The 23370-nt window shown below is 38.1% G+C and overlaps 1 protein-coding gene across 1 annotated transcript in view; it reads left to right on the top strand.

Annotated features, from left to right (window-relative positions):
- Nucleotides 1-23370, top strand: part of UNC5D (unc-5 netrin receptor D) — a 769587-nt gene that overhangs the window by 461325 nt on the left and 284892 nt on the right. The window lies entirely within an intron of this gene.

Below are 23370 nucleotides of genomic sequence, written 5' to 3'. Positions count from 1 at the left end.
ACTACCACACAGACAACCCCTCCAAATCATATAATGATCAATGTTGCAAGTAAACCCAAGATCTATCTAATTGTGAAAAAGAGAGCAATCCAAGTTCACTAGCCTGAAGAAAAATACGTTGCTTATAGGAGCATGATATAATTAAGTCGTATATAAAGGTGTCTATGTCAGTACTTCATGAATTTCCAGGGCCCCGATCATGCCAATCTCCTCCTTTTGTAAGGTCAGCATTTTTCCGAGTGATAAGGTACACTATGATCTATACACACTGGATCTTGTTTCCTTTACTAGAAAGCTGTCAGATGCAAGTCAGGAACATTTCCTGAGTTCAAAGCATAAAAGAGTTTATTACTGCTAGTACACACAAGAATCTAGTCAACTAAATTGGTGCTAGATAAGGGTCAACAGAATTCATGGGAGGGTTGGTCTTGGCTATCTTGTGCCAATACAGTGACTCCATACTGATAGCCCATTTAACTTTGTCTTCAAGCTCAGCTGGTTCTTCTCCTACAAAAGCACTTGAAAAGATATATTTTGATTGATTGATTATTTTTGCAAGGCCTTCCTGGTTACTCTATCAAGTGCTACTGGCTTATTTCCTGACTTCTTTCATTGCTGTTGATGGCGGATTCTAAAAGGCAGAAGCTATCCATCATTGCAATTTCTTCATTGCCCATTCTAAGGCTGGTTGTTCTTTTTGATGTCATTAATTTGATTTTCTTATTTTATTTTAGTCTGATTTTTTAAAATGTTCTATTTGACTTTTAGCACTAGAAGTTGCCGATACTTTTATGTTTTCAGCTATTGGGTTAGTGTCATCAAGGAATATTGATATTTTCCAATTTTGAAACCATGCTCATCTTCTTTCAGTTCAGCTTCCCTTAATATATACTCACTGAAGAGTCTGAATAATTAAGGAGAGCATATGCAGCCTTGTCACACTCCTTTGTCAACCTGGAACCAGCCTATTTCACCATGTTTTATTTGGACAGTGGCTATGTTTCTCATACGACTGCAATATTCTAGAATTTGCATTTTTCTTTTTTTTATTTTAAATAATTTTTATTGGGTTTTTATACATTAAAAAACATATCACAATCTTCACATGAATTAGTGAAGATTGGACTTAATCCCTGGATAGTTCAATGGATTTGCAGCTGGCTGAAGCATAGACATCAGAAAGTTATTGTTAATGGAGAGTATTCTGAGCAGAGTCAGGTTACAAGCGGTGTGCCACAAGGGTCTGTTCTGGGTCCTATTCTTTTTAATATGTTTGTGAGTGACGTAGGGGAAGGTTTGGTAGGGAAGGTTTGCCTATTTGCCGATGACTCTAAAGTATGCAATAGGGTTGATATTCCTGGAGGCGTCTGTAATATGGTAAATGTTCGGAAGTTTGGCAAAAGTTCGGGTTCGGGAGGCCGCTGGGAAGCCCCGCCGCCCGGCTGTCATCTTTTAAAACAGCCGGGGGGCTTCCCGGCGTCCTCCTGAACCTGAACGCCAAACCCAAACTTCCGGGTTCGGCGTTCGGGAGGCCGCCGAGAAGCCCCCTGGCTGTTTTAAAAGGTGACAGCCGGGCGGCGGCATTTTTTTCCGTTTTTTTTTCATTGCACGGATTAATTAATTTAACATTGTTTCCTATGGGAAACAATGTTTCATCTTACGAACTTTTCGTCTTACGAACCTCCCCCTGGAACCAATTAGGTTCGTAAGACGAGGTATTACTGTATATTATTTAAGCTCTATTTCAGTCAGGAGTTTGGTTGGTTTGGGGAATCTTTCAGGAGTTGATTATACAACTCCTTTTCAAATAGCCTTTGATTTCATTACATCCTTTTAGAAAAAAATTATCAGTTAGATGTTCAGAGGTGGGCAGAAAAACTGCCCTGTTATACATTACTCACATTTCCTTTTTTTTTTTTTTAATCTTTTTATTAATTTTCTTTAAAATGACAAACAAACTTACAAACATTTAACATACATTGTAGGGATGTATCATCCCTGCTCTTCTCAAAAGTATAATTGCAGATACAGAAAAAGGAATACACAATTGAATATCTAATTCAATGCTACTAATACAAAAAATATCTGGTAAAAAAATTAACTGTCATATAAAAGTTTCTAATTAATTTCAAGTCAAAAAAATCTTTAGAAAAAACAAATTTCTATTCTATCTATGTAAACTAAATCTAAGATAAATCTTAATAAGAAAAGATCATCTAAAATATCTATACTTGTTACTACTCTTCTTTCTTTATTTTTTTATTCTTATCTATCCATTCATAAACATTGTTCCATGTTGCGTAAAATTTGGTTTCTTCCTGTTCATTCAAGCGTCTTGTCATCATGTCCATTTCCGCGCAGTCTAATATTTTTGCAATAACTCCCTCTTCTTTGGGGATATCTTCCCCTTTCCAATTTTGCGCGTATATAATCCTTGCCGCTGTAAAAATATGTATAATCAAGTACAAAATTTCTTTTTTATAATTTTGGTTAGTAATTCCTACCTAGCAAACAAAACTCCGGGGTGAAATCTATTTTCTGCTTTGTAATTTCTTTTGTCATTTTTTCTATCATTTTCCAATACATTTTAGCTTTATTACATGTCCACCATTGATGATAATAGGATCCTATTTCTTTCTTACATTTCCAGCACAAAGGTGATGTCTTTGGGAACATTTTTGCTAATCTACTTGGTGGGAGATGCCATCTATAAAACATTTTAATTTGGTTCTCTTTCAAAGAAACTGATTTAGTCATTCTCCAATTGCACATCCAAACTTTCTCCCATGTATCTAAATCAATTTCTTTACCTATGTTTCTACACCAATGTATCATACTATCTTTTAATGTTAATTCAATATTCTTGTGGGTAATCAAATATTTATATATTTTTCCAATTACTCTGTTGTGGTTTTTAGTGATTAACTCACTTAACAGGTTTTTACTTTTGTTAAATATATAGAGTGTACTATCTTTCTGGTATCTGGATCTAATCTGTGCGTAATGCCACCAATCAATTTGTATCCCTTCATCTTGTAGTTTAATTCTAGATTTTAATTTCATTTGATTGTCTAACAAGTCTTTATATCTTATATTTCTTGAGTCATTAATGGAATTTGGATGTATTATTGCGTCCAAGGGGGTAACCCAATCTGGAATTGTTAAAAAGTGGTTTTTCTTTATGTCTTTCCAGACATCAAATAAATATTTTCTCAGCGTGTGTCTTTTAAAGTAAGAATGGTTTTTATCTTTATCGTACCACACAAAAGCATGCCAACCAAGCATGAGGTCATGTCCTTCTAATATTGATGTTCTCATGTCCTCTAAAGCAGAGGTCCCCAACCTTTTTTGCACCAGGGACCGGCTTTCAGCTAGACCAGTTTTCCATGGCCCGGGGGGGGGGAGAAAGCTAGCTGTCAGCGGCGCCGTAAAAGGGGCGATCAAGAGAGGAATGGGTGAATGACTGGACGGAGGGTGGGAAGGAAGGAAAGAGGGAAGGTACAGGAACAGAAGAAGGGTGCAAAGAAGCAAAGAAAGGTGTGAAAGGGGAGAGTAAGAGAGGAAGGAGTGAAAGAAGGGAATGAGGGAGGAAAGAAGGGAGGAAGGAAAAGGAAAGCAAGAAATGGAGGGAGGAAAGGAAGGGAGGAAAGGAAGGAAGGAAGGAAGAAGGAAAGAGGGAAGGGACAGGAACAGAGGAAGGAAGCAAGGAAACTTATGAAAGGGGAGAGTAAGAGAGGAAGGACTGGAGGGAGGGAGGGAAGAAGGTAGGAAGGAGAAAGAAAAGAAATAGAGGAAGGAAAGGTAAAAGAGAGAAAGAAAAAGAGCAAGAAAGAAAGAAAGAAAGAGAAAGAAAGAAAGAAAGAAAGAAAGGCAACTTCAAAGAAAGGCTCACTGAGCATCTCTCACTCTCTCTCTCTTTCTATCCCTCTTTCTTTCTCTTCCTTTCTCTCTCTCCTCTTCCTTTATCTCCTCTTTCTCTCCCCCCTCTCTCCCCCTTTCCCTCTCTCTTTCTCTCTCCCTCTCTTGCTATCTCTCCCCCCTTTCCCTCTCTTTCTCCCTCTCTTTCTCTCTCTCCCCCCTCTCTCTTTCTCTCTCTCTCCCCCTCTTTCTCTCTCTTCTTCTCACTTTCTCTCTCTTGTTTTCTTTCTGTCTCTTTTGCTTTCTCTCTCTCTCACTCTTTCTCTTTGCCGGCGAAGGCTTTTCTTATTTTGAATACAGTATTCCGAGTGGGCTAGCAGGGAGATAGGGAGCGCGCGCAAAACCGCCCGTGCGCCCCCGACATTGAATATCACCTTCCGCCGGCCCCGCCTCTCATGCAGCCCCCTTGCTGAGAGCCCGGGGCGAAAGTCCTCTCGGCAAATGTGAGGCGGGCAGGGCGTGCGTTCCGGGTGCGGGAGGAGCTGCGGTGAAAGGCAGGAGGTGGCAGAGGAGCAGAGGGGGCAAATCGGGCGGGCGGTGGGCAGCGCGGAAAGGCCGAGGGGGCCCTGGCGCCGCGGACCGGCTGAAAACCCCCAACGGCCCGGGCCCGGTCCGCGGACTGGCGGTTGGAGACCCCTGCTCTAAAGTTATCCAGTTTTTAATCCATGTTAAGGCGGCTGCCTGATAATATAGTTTCCAATTTGGGAGCGCAAAACCCCCCCTCTCTTTTATGTCTTCTAACATATTTATCTTAATTCTTGCCTTTTTCCCTTGCCATAGAAATTTTTTAACCACATTTGTTAAGTTTTTAAAAAAGTTAGCCCCTGGATTGATTGGGATCACTTGAAATAAAAATAATACCTTAGGTAAGATATTCATCTTAATCGTAGCAATTCTTCCCAAAAATGATATTTTTAGATTGTTCCATATTTCTAGATCCTTTTTAATTTCATTAATTAATTTTATATAATTATCATTTTTTAATGTTATTGTTTTGGCTGTTAGCCATATTCCCAAATATTTTACTTTTTTAACTATTTGCATTCCAGTAATACATTCTAAATTGCTTTCTTGTATTTTACTCATGTTTTTAGTTATAATTTTTGTTTTATTTTTATTTATTTTCAAACCTGCCACCTTGCCATATTGTTCTATTGTTTGGATTAATCTTGGTGCTGTGACTAACGGATCTTCCATTATAAAAGTCAAATCATCTGCAAAGGCCTGGACTTTGTATATCTCTTTTCTAACTGTTAAACCTTTTATCTTTGGATCTGATCTTATTTTTATTAAGAGTGCTTCTAAAGTCATAATGAAAAGAAGAGGTGATATGGGACATCCTTGCCGCACTCCTTTATTTATTTTAAACGCTTCTAATTGTTCATTGTTTAATATAATTTTTGTCGTTTGTTCTGAATAAATAGCGTCTATTAAATTAACAAATTTGGGGCCGAATCTCATTTTATTTAATTGCATCTTTATAAATGTCCAATTCACGTTATCAAAAGCTTTTTGCGCGTCTAAGAACATTAAAGATAATGTTTTATCTGAATGTTGCTCATAATACTCTAATACATTAATAATTGTTCTAAGATTATTTTTAATTTGTCTACCTGGAAGGAAACCATTTTGGTCTGAGTGAATTTTGCTGTTTATCACATTTTTCAATCTATCTGCGTATATTGCTATAAAAATTTTATAATCTACATTCAATAAAAATATTGGTCTATAGTTTTTAATTTTTTCTTTTGGTGTATCTAGTTTATGAATTAAAGTTATCAAAGATTCCGACCATGATTTAGGAATTTTACCATCTACTCTACATTCATTAAAAATTTGGAGCATATTATTTCTTAATACTTCATTTTCTATTTTATACCACTCTGCCGGGATAGCGTCCGGTCCCGTGGCTTTGTTGTTTTTCTGCTTTTTAATAACTATAAGGAGTTCTTCCATCGTTATTGGACTCTCCATCTTTTCTTGTTGCTCTTCTGTTATTTGTGGTAACTCTGCACTCTCTAGGTATTTAAATACGGCTTCTTCTTCAATATTATCATCTTTATACAATTCTTTAAAAAAGTTTTGAACTATATTTGCTTTTCCCTCTGGGTCATATTTTATTATTCCATCTTTATCTTCTAATTTTCTAATTAATTTAGATTGTCTCTGCTTTCTCAGTTTGTATGCTAACCATCTACCTGATTTATTGGCATGCTCAAAATATTGTTGCTTAGCTTTCTTTATTTTTTCCAAAAGCTGATTTTGTTCTTGTAATCTAATTTTGTGTTTAATTAAATTTATTTTTTCCCCCAAATCTTTATTTTTCACATTTTGTTGTGATAGAAACTCTAGTTGTTTTAATTCATTTATTAATTGTTCATATTTTCTTTTTCTTTCTTTATTATATTTTGCAGTATAGGATATTGTTAATCCTCTTATGTATGCTTTGGTTGCATCCCACAAGTTCTGAGGGGTGGTGTCTGTATTTTTATTAATTTCGAAAAATATTTTTAATTCCTTTTCCATCCATTCTTTATATTCTTTCTCTTTCAAAATATTTCTATTCATTTGCCAATTGCGATGTTTTTTAATATTTCTCATATAGACTATAACTGGATTATGATCTGCCCAAGTATTAACATCTATTTCTACGTCTTGTATGTACTCTGCTGTTGTTTTGGGAGCCCACACCATATCTATTCTAGTCCAAATTTTGTGGGGGTTTGAGTAAAAAGTATATTGCCTGCTATGAGGATGCCTTTCCCTCCATATATCATTCAATAGCAATTCTGCTTTCATTTTTTGGAAAGTTGAGGGCAGTAAATTCTTTTTTTTCTTTTTACAACTTTTCTTCACCCCCGATTGGTCTAATTGTCTATTTGTTATGGCATTAAAATCTCCAATAATTAACATATTTTCCAAATTTAATTCTAAAATTTTTTGATGTAATTTTTCATAAAATGCAATTTGGTCATCATTTGGGGCATATATAGAAACAATAGCAAGCGATTTGGGTTCAATATCAATCTGGACAATCAAAATTCTACCTTCATCATCACTATATAGTTGTTTGGAATTTATAGAACTCTCAACATACATTGCCACTCCTCTTTTCTTTTGGTCTGCTAACGCAGCATACATCTTTCCAATTTTATTATTTAACAATAAATTCCGATTACTTTTTTTTATATGCACTTCTTGGAGTATCACAATTTGAGCTTTTTGATTCTTAATTTTGGAAAACATTTGTTTTCTTTTTTTTGGTTCATTAAGTCCATTGACATTTACTGAAAAGATTTTTAAATCTCTCAATGTAGTCATTTGTTGTATTTCTTGGTTTCGCGTTGAGGTTGCTTTCTTCTGGCCCCATGGTCCTGGTCCTCCACTTGTGCAAGTGCCCCCATGGCTTCGGCCTGCATTGCTTCCAGTTCTTTTGTTATCTGTTCCATTTCGCATATTCCACTGTTTTCATAAAAGTCTCTTGCTTGGTCTAGATTCTCCAATTTATATCTCGTTGATTTCCATGTCAATGATAGACCTTGTGGAATAAGCCAGCGAAAAGTTATGTTTTCTTTGATCAGAAGTTTGGTCAAGAAATGATAGTCTCTTCTAGTCTCTCGAACACGTCTTGGGATTTGTTTTAATATTTTTATTTCTTTGCCTTGGTGTTGTAGTTGTCCCGCTCTTGACCAATGCAATATATCATCTCTCATGCTTTTTCTTACAAATTTGATGTGAATCTCGCGTGGAAGATTAAAACGGCGAATATAGCTGTTAGAAATTCTGAAGACTTCATCGATTTCTCTTTTTATGTCATCTGGGTCCATCTGAAGGATTTTCCCAATAATGTCAGCCATAATGGCCTTTAAATCTTCATCTTTTTCTTCTATTACGTTTTGAAATCGAAGTCCATATGACGCACGTTGCATTTCCAGATGTGTAATTGATTCATCATACCCTCTGTAACGTGAAGCAGCTTTGTCCTCCAAGTGACCAATTCTTTTCTCCACCTTTTCCGCCTTTTCTTCCACTGCCTTCATTCGTACTTCATTATCTTGCAAGGCTTGCTTAATCTCCTTCATCTGGTCTTTCATTTCACCTGTGTCAACTTTCATTTCCGCCATCTCTGCTTTAATTTCATCTCTCTGTTGTGTTGCGTCTTGTTGAGATTTTAGCATAAAGTCATTTAATGTTGTTAATGTCTCTTGGATTGAAGCCAGAGATGGTTGTTTCTCCCTGTCCTTCTCCTTGGTGAACATAGTTGCAGATAAAGTCTGCTGTGCGGGAGATGGATGTGGTGAACTTTGCGGAGAAGAAATAACAGTTGTTTGCTTCTTGATTGTTTTAGTATGGGTGGAAGAACTTGACATTTTCAAATTTAAATTTAGTGTTATTTTATGTTAGCAGAATGTAAAGAGATTCTATAAATTCCAAACCCACAGTAACAGTTATACTAAATCAATAGCAATTAATTAATAGCAATAAAAGTTCTAATTCAAATAAAAGGCTAAATTTCAAATACACTTAAAATTTAAAATATATCTAATTAATGCTCAACTTATTTATTCTTATTACTCTAGTCAAAGTTTATATCAAGAAGATGTGAAGAAGAAGAGGGGGAAAAGGGGAAAAGGTTAGTTTAGCACAGCTGCAAAGATAAGGAGGAAAAGTCAGCAAAGTGAGAAGGAGGGTAAAAGCATGTGAAGAAAGGGGACAATCGGAGTTAAAGACTATTATTCAATTAGGAGGAACAGGGGACCAAAGACCAAAAGAAAATTTAGCAATGCATAAACAGAACCAATTGTAATATAATGTAATATAGAATTAAAATTCAAAAATTGAAATTATCAAAGGGAAAATGCAAGAAAAAAACAATTGATTGAAGAACTAATTTGTTGTCAGAAACACCTTAATGAGTACTGCAAAGGTATTCCGTTTTTTGAAGAAGGGTATAGTCTTTAGAAAATTTATAAAACTTTTTCCAAGCAAATGCACATTTCCAAATGTGACTGTAGGGCCTGGAAGATAATTTTGTTTGGTTTACATTTTGAAAACAATTTACCAGGAACATGGTTTTCATTTTGAGAAGAATCTGAATCAATATGCCCCCAATAGCAAATATCTCCAAGAATGCTGAAGCAGTGTTCCCCAACCTTTCCAGGTTGTTAGCCTGCCACAAAGGGGCATGGGGCAAGAGCGGATGGTTTTGTGTGTACATGCATAGCTTCATTTGTGCGTCCTGGTATCTGCCACTCACCCAAGTGGGGCTGTGAGCACCAGCTCTTGGTTGTGAGTAGTGGGCTGTAGCCCACAGATTGAGAATTGCTGTAACAATTTAGACAAGATTCCTTTAGGCCCAGGTGAAAAAATGATCTCCAATATATATATTTTTCTTCTCAATTATGATACAATAGATGAAGAAGTAAAAGGAATGATGATAGCCTGGGCTCAAAATTTTGAGTACCCTATAAATTTAATAGAGTGGGGAAAATTTGGAACATGAACTATAAATTAACACTGGCAACATCCTATAAAGAAAATCTATATAAAATATATTACTGCTGGCATTTTCCCCCAGCATGACTTGCTAAAATGTTTTCAAATCTTTCTCCATTATGCTGGAAATGCAAAAAAGAAATGGGATCTATTACCATTAATGCAAGACCTGCACAAATGCAAAAAAAAAAGGCAAAAATTTAAAAAATATATAGAACAAATTATATCACAGACATACATTTAAAACCTAAATTATTTCTTCTGGGAATTATTAAAAAAACTTTTTTAAAAAGAAGATAGGCATATAATTATCCACAGCAGCCAGAATACTTTATGCACAAAGTCTGAAAAAAAGAGACAATCACCACTACTCTAAGTTTTGTAATTAAGGTACTTAAGTGTGCAGAAATGACAGGAATGACTTTGGAGCTCCAAGACAGAGATAAATCTGAAATTCCCAAAACTTGGGAAATATGGTTTAAAAGAAACACTTAAAAAATGTAAAGGAAACTTAAAAACACATCCTCCTTCCTTCAACATGAAAAGAAACAAAATTGAAATCTGAATTATTAAAAAGAAAAAATGAAATTAACACTTAAGTTATTGATCAAAGATATAATTGTGAAGATGAAAAGTACACTTTTATTTATAACCAGATCAAATGGTTTGTTTAATACACAAAAACAAATAGGACAAAGAAACAAAAAAAGAACAAGATATACCTGATATAGATACCATACCATTAGATCGCATAACTACGAAAGTCAACAGAGCAGTTGACATTTATGTCTTTTACATGACAAAACGTACATGTGTACATAGAAAGAGAGAGAGATATTTATGAATAATAACAAATAGATGACTAATATAAAAACAAACTACAAACTGTAAATATGCACACATGTAAAATATTATATACGTAATACTTTATCTTAGTTGTCATTTTTAAATGTATGTCTGTATATGTCTTATATATATACTTGCACTTGCCCATCACACAAAACCATCCCCTCCTTCTCCACGCACCTTGTGCCAGGCCAACAACCTGGAAAGATTGGGGAACACTGCTTTATCATTCTTGGAGATGTTTACTTTTTCATTTTTTTTTAAAAAAAATATTTATTAAGTGTATACATTTTTAAAAACATGAAACAAAAATAAACAAAGTAACAAACATACATATAGTTACTTTGTTTATTTCTGCTTCATGTTTTTTTAATAAAGATTTTTTTTAAAAAAAAAATGTCTCCGAGAATGATGAAGCAGTGTTCCCCAATCTTTCCAGGTTGTTGGCCTGATACAAGGAGTGTGGGGAAAGAGGGGATGGTTTTATGTGAGGGGCAAGTTCATGTGTGTGCTTGAATAGCTTCATCTGTGAGTGCTGGTACCTGCCACTCGCCTAAGTGGGGCTGTGAGTACCAGTGCTTGGTTGTGAGTAGCCCATGGCCCAGTAGTGGGCTGTAGTCCACAAATTGAGAACCCATGCTGTAAAGCATTATGGGATAAGTCTAAGTGTGATTGCTACTGTTATGATGCCAAATTATAATTCATTGTATATTAACCACTAACTTTGCCTACGGAGTTATACTAAACACAACACAAATGAGCCATTTTATGTCCTTTTCAGCAGATGATATGAAGCTATACCATGAAGCTATCATTTTTCTCTTTTTAAAGAGAGATTGAATACAGGGTGCTGCTTCTTACAAGGTTTACAGAGGCTGGCGGGTATCTGTTCAGTCCAGGAATTATTGCTGTCTCTTCCATTGTCATAACCCAACTTTCTTTCTCCACTAAGAGCACAGCTGGAGAAGCAGCATTACTTGCTTTAATGGCATGTTTTAGGTGGATGCTCAGAGTGAAAGTTCCAGGCCAGCAGCTCCATCTGTGCTTTAATATATTTATTCTCCAAAAATCTAGAGGTGCATCTGTGCTGCTGCAATTGCTGTTTAGATGCATTGATTTTAAAAAAAAATAAACAAAAATTAAGAAAGAAAATTAGAAGCAGCTGTAAACAAGGGACCACTTGTTTCTTATTTCAGTTGAAATCACTATGGATCTATTGATTGGATGGACAGAAGATGCTAGAGGGATTTTAAAAATGACAAAAAAAACCCTTGCTGCACATTTTGTTCATTAGTTAGAAAGCCCGCTGAGCACACGCTACTGAAAACTAGCTTATAGGATGAGTAATGAGACAGAAGGGAGTTGGGGAGGGCAGGGGAGATACACACAAACCTTGTAGAATAACCTGCCAGTTAAGTAGGAACATGAAAAAGAGCTGATTATAAAGGAGCAAAAGAGAGAAATATGCATACAAAAGGGAAGATAGATTAAAATCACGATTCACGTCTTCTAATGAACATCGTAGTGATGATGATGCAGTGATGGGCTACCAAAATTTTTATTACCACACTGTGGGCTTGGCTTTTGCATTTATTTCAACATCTTTCAGTGCAAATTGGATGCTCTGGGGTGGAGCGCCATTTTTGCTACCTCACTGCATTCCCCCCACTGTCCAGGCAATAGCCCACCCCTGATTATCTACTATATAAAGTGTATGTACACACATGCATGCCCAGCTCTTCTAAAATTATACACATTCAACCTCATTTACTGCAATAGGAAAAACATACCCAGAGCCCAGAAGGGGAAAAAAGTATCTGACCAAAATTTTGCTACCGCTACTGCGTACCTGACCGTACCCATAGGAGCCCATCACTGTGATGATGGTACTGTTTAACACTACTGTTCTGCTCAAAAACACATCCTAAAGTTCTGTTGATTTATTTATTTATTAATCAGATTTGTATGCTGCCCCTCTCCGCAGACTCGGGGTGGCTAACAGCAACAATGTAAACAAATCTAATATTTAAGTTAATTTAAAACCCCAATTTAGAAACCAATCATACATACTGACATACCATGCATACATTTTATAAGCCTAGGGGGAGGGTAAGTCTCAATTCCCCCATGCCTGACAACAGAGGTGGGTTTTAAGGAGCTTATGAAAGGCAAGGAGGGTGGGGGCAACTCTGATATCTGGGGGGAGTTGGTTCCAAAGGGTCGGGGCCACCACAGAGAAGGCTCTTCTCCTGGGTCCCGCCAAACGACATTGTTTAGTTGACGGGACCCGGAGAAGGCCAACTCTGTGGGACCTACCTGGTCGCTGGGATTCGTGCGGCAGAAGGCAGTCCCGGAGATATTCTGGTCTGGTGCCATGAAGGGCTTTATAGGTCATAACCAACACTTTGAATTGTGACCGGAAACTGATCGGCAACCAATGCAGGCTGCGGAGTGTTGGTGTGACATGGGCGTATTTAGGAAAGCCCATGATAGCTCTCGCAGCTGCATTCTGCACAATCTGAAGTTTCCGAACACTTTTCAAAGATAGCCCAATGTAGAGAGCATTACAGTAGTCGAGCCTCGAGGTGATGAGGGCATGAGTGACTGTGAGCAGTGACTCCCGGTCCAAATAGGGCCGCAACTGGTGCACCAGGCGAACCTGGGCGCCCCACTCACCACAGCTGAAAGATGTTTCTCTAATGTGAGCTGTGGATCGAGGAGGACACCCAAGTTGCGGACCCTCTCTGAGGGAGTTAGAGATTACCCCCCAGGGTAATGGATGGACAGATGGGATTGTCCTTGGGAGGCAATACCCACAGCCGCTCCGTCTTATCTGGGTTGAGTTTGAGTCTGTTGACACCCATCCAGACCCCAACATCCTCCAGGCACCGGCACATCACTTCCACTGCTTCATTGACTGGACAAGGGGTGGAGATGTAAAGCTGGGTATCATCTGCATATTGATGATACCTCACCCCATGCCCTTGGATGATCTCACCCAGCGGTTTCATGTAGATATTAAATAGTAGGGGGGAGAGGACTGACCCCTGAGGCACCCCACAAGGGAGTAAGCTAGAGGTCGACCACTGAATCCCCCACTAATACTGACTGCGACCGACCGGAGAGGTAGGAGGAGAACCACTGGAGAACAGTGCCTCCCACTCCCAACCCCTCCAGCCGGCGCAGAAGGATACAATGGTCGATGGTATCGAAAGCCGCTGAGAGGTCAAGAAGCACCAGGACAGAGGATAAACCCCTGTCCCGGGCCCGCCAGAGATCATCCATCAGCACGACCAATGCAGTTTCTGTGCTGTAGCCGGGCCTGAATCCTGACTGCTGAGGGCCTAGATAATTGGCTTCTTCCAAGGACTGCTGGAGCTGGAGCACCACCACCTTCTCAACAACCTTCCCCATAAAGGGAATGTTGGAGACTGGGAGATAGTTGTTGAGAATGGCTGGGTCCAGGGAAGGCTTCTTGAGGAGGGGGCACACAAGTGCCTCCTTGTAGGGATCCGGGAAGGACCCCCTCCCCAAAGAAGTGTTGACAATCTGCTGGACCAAGCTCCGTGTCATCTCCCTGCTGGCCGAAACCAGCCAGGAGGGACACGGATCCAGTAAACAGGTGGCGGAACTCACAGCTCCAATGGCCTTGTCCACTTCATCAGGTGTCACCAGCTCAAACTCTTCCCAGACAGGTGGACAAGTACGTGCCCCTGTCACCTCGACTGACTCGTTGAAAGTTGACTGTTATCCAATTGGAGTCGAGGTCCACCCGGATCCGAGCGATTTTATCAGCGAAAAACATGTTAAAATCCTCGGTACTACTCTGTAAGGGCTCCCCAACTCCCCCCTGGTTAAGAAGGGTGCGAGTCACCCTAAACAGAGTGGCTGGGTGGGATTCCGCTGATGCAATCAAGGCAGCATGATACGCGCATCTTGCCGCCTTGAGCACCACTTTGTAAGTCTTAACGTGAGCTCTTAAAAGTGTTCGATCGGATTCGGACTTACTCTTCCTCCATCGCTTCTCTAGACGTCTCTTTTGGCACTTCAACTCCCAGAGCTCCTCGTTGAACCATGGAGCTCTACGGGGTCTAGTGCCGTGGAGAGGTCGCAATGGCGCAATTCGGTCAAGAGCCTCTGCTGCAGCCTTGTTCCAGGCCTCAGCCAGAGACTCTGCCAAACTGTGTACGAGTGTATCTGGAATAACCCCAAGCGCCTTCTGAAAGCCCTCTGGATCCATCAGGCATTTGGGGCGGAACAACCTAGTCGGTTCTGCCTCCCTGTGGGGAAGGATTGGAGCCAGGAAGTCAAGCCGCAGTAGAAAATGGTCCGACCATGACAAAGGCAACACTTCTAAGCCCTTTAGTCTCAGACCATTACTCAGTTGCTCAGAGAGGAATACCATGTCGGGTGCGTGCCCCCCCTCGTGAGTCGGACCCTGTACTACTTGGGTCAGGTCCATGGCTGTCAGTGTGGCCATGAACTCCTGTGCCAGTCCAGAGGTTTCGCTGAGTGACGGCAGGTTAAAGTCCCCCAAGACGATAAGTCTGGGGAACCCTACCGCTCACCTGGCTACCTCCTCGAGTAGCACAGGCAGGGCTTGTGACACGAAGCTGGGAGGCAGGTACATGAGAAACAAGCCCACCTGAACCCCTAAGTCCAACTTCACCAGGAGGGACTCGCAACCCGCAATCTCTGGAGCAATGATTTTACTTAAGCCAAGGCTCTCCCTGGCTATAATAGCCACTCCTTCCCCCCTTCCCTGGGGTCGAGGCCGATGCCATATCTGAAACCCGGCTGGGCAAATTTCAAAGAGAGGAACTCCTCCCCTGGGCCTTTGACCTGGACCGAAAATTGTTCATTTTAGGTACTTATATTTGGTCTTTTTGAAAACTTTTTTCACTTGGGAACTAGTTTGAACATTTCTGCACACAATGAAATGAAAATTGTACTGAAAAGGTTGATGCTTATTGGTTTATTTTGCTCATAAAAGGCGGCCCCCATGCTTATACTCAAATAGGCTTATACTCGATTATAAGACCCTATGGTATTATATTCAAAAATAAACCGATAAGCATCATTTTTTTCAGTTCATTTATATTTTTCGTATGATCAGGAATGTTCAGTTTTATATATCAAACCTTTTGGGGGGGAAATCCCTTGGAGATTTGTAGCCTAAAAAAATATAAACTGACACGAAATGCTCAAAAATGGGGGTGGAGGCTCTTTGATCAAAATAAACCAATAAGCATCAATGTTCTCAGTTCAATATTCATATCATTGTGTGCAGAAATGTTCAAACTAGTTTACCAGCAAAAAAAGGTTTCAAAAAGACCAAATTTAAGTACCTAAAAAAACTGTTTTGGTCCGGGTCCTATCGACCTGAAACAATAAAATTGTAAGTTTTTCCCCAAAAAAAAATTTGCCCCACCCCCCAAAAATATTTTTATGATGATCAAGAATGTTAAATTTAGTAAATCAATGCCTAAGATGTTAAAAATATTTTGAATTTGGAACCTAAAAAAAATTTAAAGTGAAAACGGTTGCAAGCAGCCGGGGGGGGGCTTATTTCTGATTTTAAAAACCAATAATCATCATTTTCTTCAGTTCATTTATATTTTTCTTATGTTCAGAAATGTTCAAACTGTTATGTATGGAAGTACCAACGACAGGAGATGCCTAGAAAGGCTCCATACAGGAAGTGTTATGAGAACAGGAAAGGGCACCGGGAGAGGGGCGGTAACCTAGCGACCGGGGAAAATAAGGGATTACCATTGGTTCATTCCTCAGCCAGCTGGCAGTTAAATAGGGGAAACCCGAGGAGGTTTGACAGTTGAATACTCACTGTTGTATTAACGTTATGTTTATGTTGGAATAAAGCAGTTCAAGCAAAGCCGCAATTACGTGTCTGAATCTGTACAAAGCCACTTCACAAACTACCAACCCCACATCAACTTTAGTAAATTTGAATGCATTTTGCAGACTAAACTATCTATAAATTGAAAAAAAAGATCACAAAAATGGGGGTGGGGGCTTTTTGATCAAAATAAACCAATAAGCATCCATTTTTTCAGTTCAATTTTCATTTCATTGTGTGCAGAAATGTTCAGACTACTTTCCAAGTGAAAAAAGTTTTCAAATTGACCAAACATAAGCACCTCAAATGAAGAATTTGTGGTCTGGGTCAGGCTGACCCAGGAACAGAACTTTAGGGACTTTTTTTTCAGCAAGAAAGAAGCCCCCCCACCCCCCCAAAAAAAATTATCATGGAGAGAACCCCCGAAATGATGCAAAGTCATGAAATTTAAAGTTTCAGATATGCAGGAAATTTTTTTTACAGGGGCTCAAACCTTGATTTTGGGTCTCACAGACCCGAACATAACAGCAGGGTTAAGACCCTGCCATTTGCCCAGGTGTATGTGTGTGTGCATGTGTGTGTGTGTTAAAAGGAGTAATGCAGAACAGAGGCAACTGAATTGCTATTTCTTAGACTTTCAACAACAACAACAACAATAACCAAATTTGTTGAATAAGCACTATGGACCAGCTAAGTCTAAAGTGTACACACTATTGTCATGTTAATTTATAAAAATCTATTAAATTATCAATTCTCTCAATTCTCTAAACCTGTCAGGAAGCAACAGGTGAAGCTAGGCAAAATCACATCCGATACCTGTACTATTAGCACGCCCCTTAGGAGAAACCCTCCCATCCTACCATCTCTCAAAATACTAGACAACACAGTATCAACAGTAGAGACCTTCAAATTTCTAGGTTCTATTATATCTCAAGACCTAAAATGATCACCTAACATCAAAAACATCATCAAAAAAACACAACAAAGAATGTTATTTCTGTGCCAACTCAGGAAGCTCAAATTGCCAAAGGAGCTGCTGATACAGTTCCATAGAGGAATCATTGAGTCTGTCATCTGCAACCCAACAAGACTGACACAGACTTCAGAGGATAATCAGAACTGCAGAAAAAACAATTGCTGCCAACCTGCCTTCCATTGAGGTCCTGTACACTGCACGAGTCAAAAAGAGGGCAGTGAAAATATTTACTGACCCCTCACATCCTGGACATAAACTGTTTCAACTCCTACCCTCAAAACGTCGCTACAGAGCACTGCACACCAAGACAACTAGACACAAGAACAGTTTTTTCCCGAACGCCATCACTCTGCTAAACAATAATTCCCTCAATACTGTCAAACTATATACTGTCTGCACTACTATTGCTACTAGTTTTTTCTCATGATTCCTATCACCCATTTCCTCCAACTTATGACTGTAACTTGTTGCTTGTATACTTTAGATTTTTATTAATATTGATTGTTTCCTCATTGCTTATTTGATTCCTATGCTAAGGTGACCAGACATCCCGCTTTTCGTGGGACAGTTCCGCTTTTTGCCAATTTGTCCCGCATCCCGCGGGTTTTTTAAAAAGAGAGAGAGAGAGAAAGGGAGGAAGGAAGAGAGAGAGAGAAAAAAGAGAGAGGAAGGAAGAGAGAGAAAGAAAGAGGGAGGGGGAGAGAGAGAAAGAAAGAGGAAAGGGAGGGAGGAAGAAAAAGAAAGAATTTTTTTTCTCCACATACACCAAATTTGTAATCAAACTGCGGGAAAACTGCAGGGCAAAGCGAAAACTGGGGCAGGAGAGAAGCATGGGAGTGGGGAAGGCATCGTCAGCTGGATCTTAAAAGGGGCGTGGTTTATTTGCATTGCAAGAAGGAGGACCCCCTCAGCGCTTCCTCCCCCCAGCCAAGCAGTGTCCTCATGCCATTCCTCCATCTCCCCTTCCTGGTGAGTCAGCGGAGATACCCGCCTTGCCAACCCGTCGCCCTCAGATGCCACCCCGCCCCCCGCAACCGTGTCCTGCTTTGCCAAGGTTACAATCTGGTCAGTTTACTCTATGACAATCATTAAGTGTTGTACCTCATAATTCTTGACAAATGTATCTTTTCTTTTATGTACACTGAGAACATATGCACCAAAGACAAATTCCTTGTGGGTGCAATCACACTTGGCCAATAAAGAATTCTAATTTCTAATAAATGACCCCTTGACCCCATACCATAGTAATGTCTGATGATGCCTTCTGGAGTTGAAGACAGAAATTCTTTCAAGTCTGTCTGAAGATGATATCTGTCAGGTGCAAAGAGTCAGGGCCATACATTAAGTTGAGTACAGAAGATGTATTTAAGAAATATAGTAAATTAATGCTTGGGACTGAATTAACCAAAAGAATTCAAGAGGATTTAGGCAACATAAGGATCCTAAGCTTATAACATGTTTAACTCTAACCTCAGTTCTGCCTGCTCTTCTATAATTTCTGAACTGTCAGCTATCAAAGTCCTTGGGTGGTATGGAGAAATCAAATATATTTGAATCACATCTCCTTCCCTAAATATAAATTGTTTAATTCCAAAACCTAATGTGAAAAGATGTGGTTTTTAAAGATTTTTATACCAGTGTCTTAAACAGGGGGAAAAATGTGAATGCATGCTCTGAAATAAATTGAACCTGGCTAATGGTATTAATCTAGAAAACTTCAAAGAGATAATGATTCACATTTCTTATGATTAGTCCAGTTAATTTGATAAAAGCTTGCATTATTATTAATAAATGGGGTAGAGTGGAGCGGAGAGTGTAGGGAAAGCCTATTTCAAAAGAGGCACCATATCTGATTGCAGGCAATTATAGCCATATAGTATATCCAATCATAATTTTTGAGCTTAGTTGACTGAATGCCTGAATAGTTGCAGTCAGGTTGCATCTGGTGTGCTGGTCCCCTTTTTCTGGAGAGTGGAGAAAAAGAGATGACTATAATGATCCACATGTTAATTGCCTCTTATTTAGATAACTCTTGCATTGTCCTTTTGTGATGCTGGGCTTGAACACCTCTAAAAATCACAGCCAGTACAAAAATGCATTGATTGATGTCACTATATTTTTTCAGTGGCTTCTGAGTACTCCCTGGGCCTAAGTGATGTCACAGTTTCAACCTGCAATATCCTATGCTAGAAGTGCCTGCATATTTTGATTCTCAGTAGTTCTTGCATGAATATTAAGAATTGTGAGAGTTATTGTCATATGTTTGGGAGCTTCCTTTTTAAAAAAGTTGGTTGATTTTTATCAAACCCCTCCCCTCCAAATTTTATAAAATCAGTTGGGCTGAAAGATAGTGGCAGGTCATAAGCCGTTCATTGACCTTTTATAGCTCAAAGGGGTTTTGAACCTTGATGTCCCTGATCCTAATCCAACATTTTAATCACTAATTATATTACCCTCTCAAAGAATTCTTTCAGGAGATAAAATTATCTTTTTGATATTCTTCTGTGCAAGAAATGTAAATAATATTTTACCATTTTTTAAATGTTGTATAGTATTTGCATTTTATTGCAATTTAGTTTTTATATTGATCTCATTTTGTATTCTCTGTCTCTGTCTCTCTCTCACACACACATACAGTTCATTGTTGTGGATGCTTGGTAGGAGAGCAGCACAGTTTATAAATTCGGTGAATAAAATACTAACCATATTTTCAACACTTGAAAAGTGTTTCATTTCTCTGTCTCCAACAGTGAGCAAACATTGTTTCTTCCCCATGTAATAGGCAGAATGTCTTCTAAAGTACTTAAAATTATAACTCACTTATATAAAAAGGAACAATAAAATCATAGGACTATATAGAAAGTCTACATCCACATAATGTTAACTAGATATTAAGACATCAAAATGCATCAGATCATTTTCCTCAATTAACTTTTACATCAACACAACATATTATATTGTACAGTCAAACCTCGTCTTACGGACCTAATTGGTTCCAGGGGGAGGTTCGTAAGACGAAAGTTTCTTAAGACGAAACATTGTTTCCCATAGGAAACAATGTAAAGTCAATTAATCCGTGCAACCAAAAAAAAAACCCCGCAAAAAAACCGCTGCCGCCCGGCTGTCACCTTGTTTTAAAAGGTGACAGCCGGGTGGTGGGGCTTCCCAGCACCCCCCCCCCAACCCCGAACTTTTGCCGAACTTCCGGGTTTGGGGTTGGGGGGGGTGCTGGCAAGCCGCGCGGCTGTTTTAAAAGGTCACAGCCGTGCTGGGGGGCTTCCCACCCCACCCCCGAACCCAGAACTTTTGCCGAACTTCCGGGTTTGGGGTTGGGGGGTGCTGGGAAGCCCCCCAGCGCGGCTGTGACGTTTTAAAACAGCCACGCGGCTTCCCAGCTGTCTCCGAACGCTGAATGCGGAAGTTCGGCTTTGGCGTTCGGCTTCGGGAGACAGCTGGGAAGCGGCACGGCTGTTTTATTTTTATTTTTTTTCCCAATATTTTTTTAATTTTCTTAAAATAACATACAGACTTACAAACATTTAACATAGACTGTGAGGATGTACCATCCCCGCTTTTCTTAAAAGTATAAATGCAGATACAGAAAAAGGAATACATGATTAAATGCGTAATTCAATGCTACTAATACAAAAATATCTAATAAGGAAAAGATGATATTGTAGAAAAAAGAAAAGTAGTTATAACTAGTATAAAGTCAAACAATCTTATCGATTCTATGTATATAAACTAAATCTAATATTAATCTCAATAAAAAGAAAAGAAAAATTTATACCAAAGTATCTATGCCTATTATTAATCTTCTATTGTTATTTTTTCTTTTTCTTATCTATCCATTCATAAACATTATTCCATGTTTCATAAAATTTCGTTTCTTCTTGATCATTCAAGCGTCTTGTCATCATATCCATCTCCGCGCAGTCTAATATTTTTGTGATAACTCCCTCTTCTTTGGGGATATTTTCCCCTTTCCAATTTTGCGCGTGGATAATCCTTGCCACTGTAAAAATATGTATAATTAAGTACAAGATTTCTTTTTTATAATTTTGGTTAGTAATTCCTAGTAGACAGAACTCCGGTGTAATTTCTATTTTTTGCTTTGTGATCTCTTTTGTCATTTTCTCTATCATTTTCCAATACATTTTAGCTTTGTTACATGTCCACCATTGATGGTAGTAGGATCCTATTTCTTTCTTACATTTCCAACACAAAGGTGATGTCTTAGGGAACATTTTTGCTATTCTGCTTGGTGGGAGATGCCATCTATAAAACATTTTAATTTGATTCTCTTTCAAAGAAACTGATTTTGTCATCTTCCAATTGCACATCCAAACTTTCTCCCATGTGTCTAAATCTATTTCTTTGCCTATGTTTCTGCACCACAGTATCATACTATCTTTTAATGTTAAGACAATATTCTTGTGAGCAATCAGATATTTATATATTTTCCCAATTACCCTGTTTTGGTTTTTAGTAATTAAATCACTTAACAAATTTTTGTTTTTATTGAATATGTAAAGTATATTATCTTTCTGGTATCTAGATCTAATCTGTGCATAATGCCACCAATCGATTTGTATCCCTTCGTCTTGTAATTTAATTCTAGTTTTTAGTTTCATTTGATCATCTAACAAATCTTTATATCTTATTTTTCTTGTATCCTTGATGGAATTTGGATGTATTATTGCGTCTAACGGGGCAACCCAATCCGGAATTGTTAAAAAGTGGTTTTTCTTAATATCTTTCCATACATCAAATAAGTATTTTCTTAATGTATGTCTTTTAAAATAAGAGTGATTTTTGTCTTTATCATACCAAACGAAGGCATGCCAGCCAAGCATAAGATCATGTCCTTCTAATTTTAATGTTCTCGTGTCCTCTAGGGTTATCCAATTTTTAATCCATGTTAAGGCGGCTGCTTGGTAATATAATTTCCAATTTGGGAGGGCAAAACCCCCTCTCTCTTTTATATCTTCTAACATATTTATCTTAATTCTTGCCTTTTTTCCTTGCCATAAAAATTTTCTAACCACATTTGTTAAATTTTTCAAAAAATTTGCCCCTGGATTTATTGGGATCACTTGAAATAAAAATAATACCTTAGGTAGGATATTCATCTTAATTGTAGCAATTCTTCCCAGAAAGGATATTTTTAAATTATTCCATATTTCTAAATCCTTTTTAATTTCATTAATTAATTTTATATAATTATCATTCTTTAATGTTATTGTTTTGGCTGTCAGCCATATTCCCAGATACTTTACTTTTTTAACTATTTGTATTCCAGTAATGCATTCTAAATTACTTTCTTGTGATTTATTCATGTTTTTGGTTATAAATTTTGTTTTATTTATATTTATTTTCAAACCTGCTACCTTACCATATTGTTCTATTGTCTGGATTAATCTTGGTGCTGTAACTATCGGATCTTCCATTATAAAAGTCAGATCATCTGCAAAAGCCTGGACTTTATATATCTCTTTTCCAACTGTTAACCCTTTTATTTTAGAGTCTGCTCTTATTTTTATTAGTAGTGTTTCTAAAGTCATAATGAACAGGAGGGGTGAAATAGGACATCCCTGCCGAACTCCTTTATTTATTTTAAATACTTCTAATTGCTCGTTATTTAATATAATTTTTGTTGTTTGTTCTGAATAAATAGCATCTATTAAATTAACAAATTTGGGGCCAAATCTCATTTTATTTAATTGCATCTTTATAAATGTCCAATTGACGTTATCAAAAGCTTTTTGAGCATCTAAAAACATTAATGATAATGTTTTATCTGAATGTTGCTCATAATATTCTAATACATTAATGATTGTTCTAAGATTATTCTTAATTTGTCTGCCTGGCAGGAAACCATTTTGGTCTGAGTGGATTTTGCTATTTATTACTGTTTTCAACCTGTCTGCATATATTGCAATAAATATTTTATAATCTACATTTAATAATGATATTGGTCTGTAATTTTTAATTTTTTCCTTTGCTGTATCTGGTTTGTGAATTAAAGTTATCAAAGATTCAGACCATGATTTGGGAATTTTACCATCTAACCTGCATTCATTAAAGATTTGCAGCATATTATTTCTTAATGTTTCATTTTCTATTTTATACCACTCTGCTGGAATAGCATCCGGCCCGGTGGCTTTGTTGTTTTTTTGTTTCTTAATAGTTATAAAGAGTTCTTCCATTGTTATAGGACTCTCCATCCTCTCCTGTTGTTCCTCTGTTAATTTTGGTAAATCTGAACTTTCTAAAT

The sequence above is a fragment of the Erythrolamprus reginae genome, chromosome 12 (assembly GCF_031021105.1).
Source record: "Erythrolamprus reginae isolate rEryReg1 chromosome 12, rEryReg1.hap1, whole genome shotgun sequence".
Classification (NCBI taxonomy): Eukaryota; Metazoa; Chordata; class Lepidosauria; order Squamata; family Dipsadidae; genus Erythrolamprus; species Erythrolamprus reginae.
This window is presented reverse-complemented; position numbering and strand designations above follow the sequence as displayed.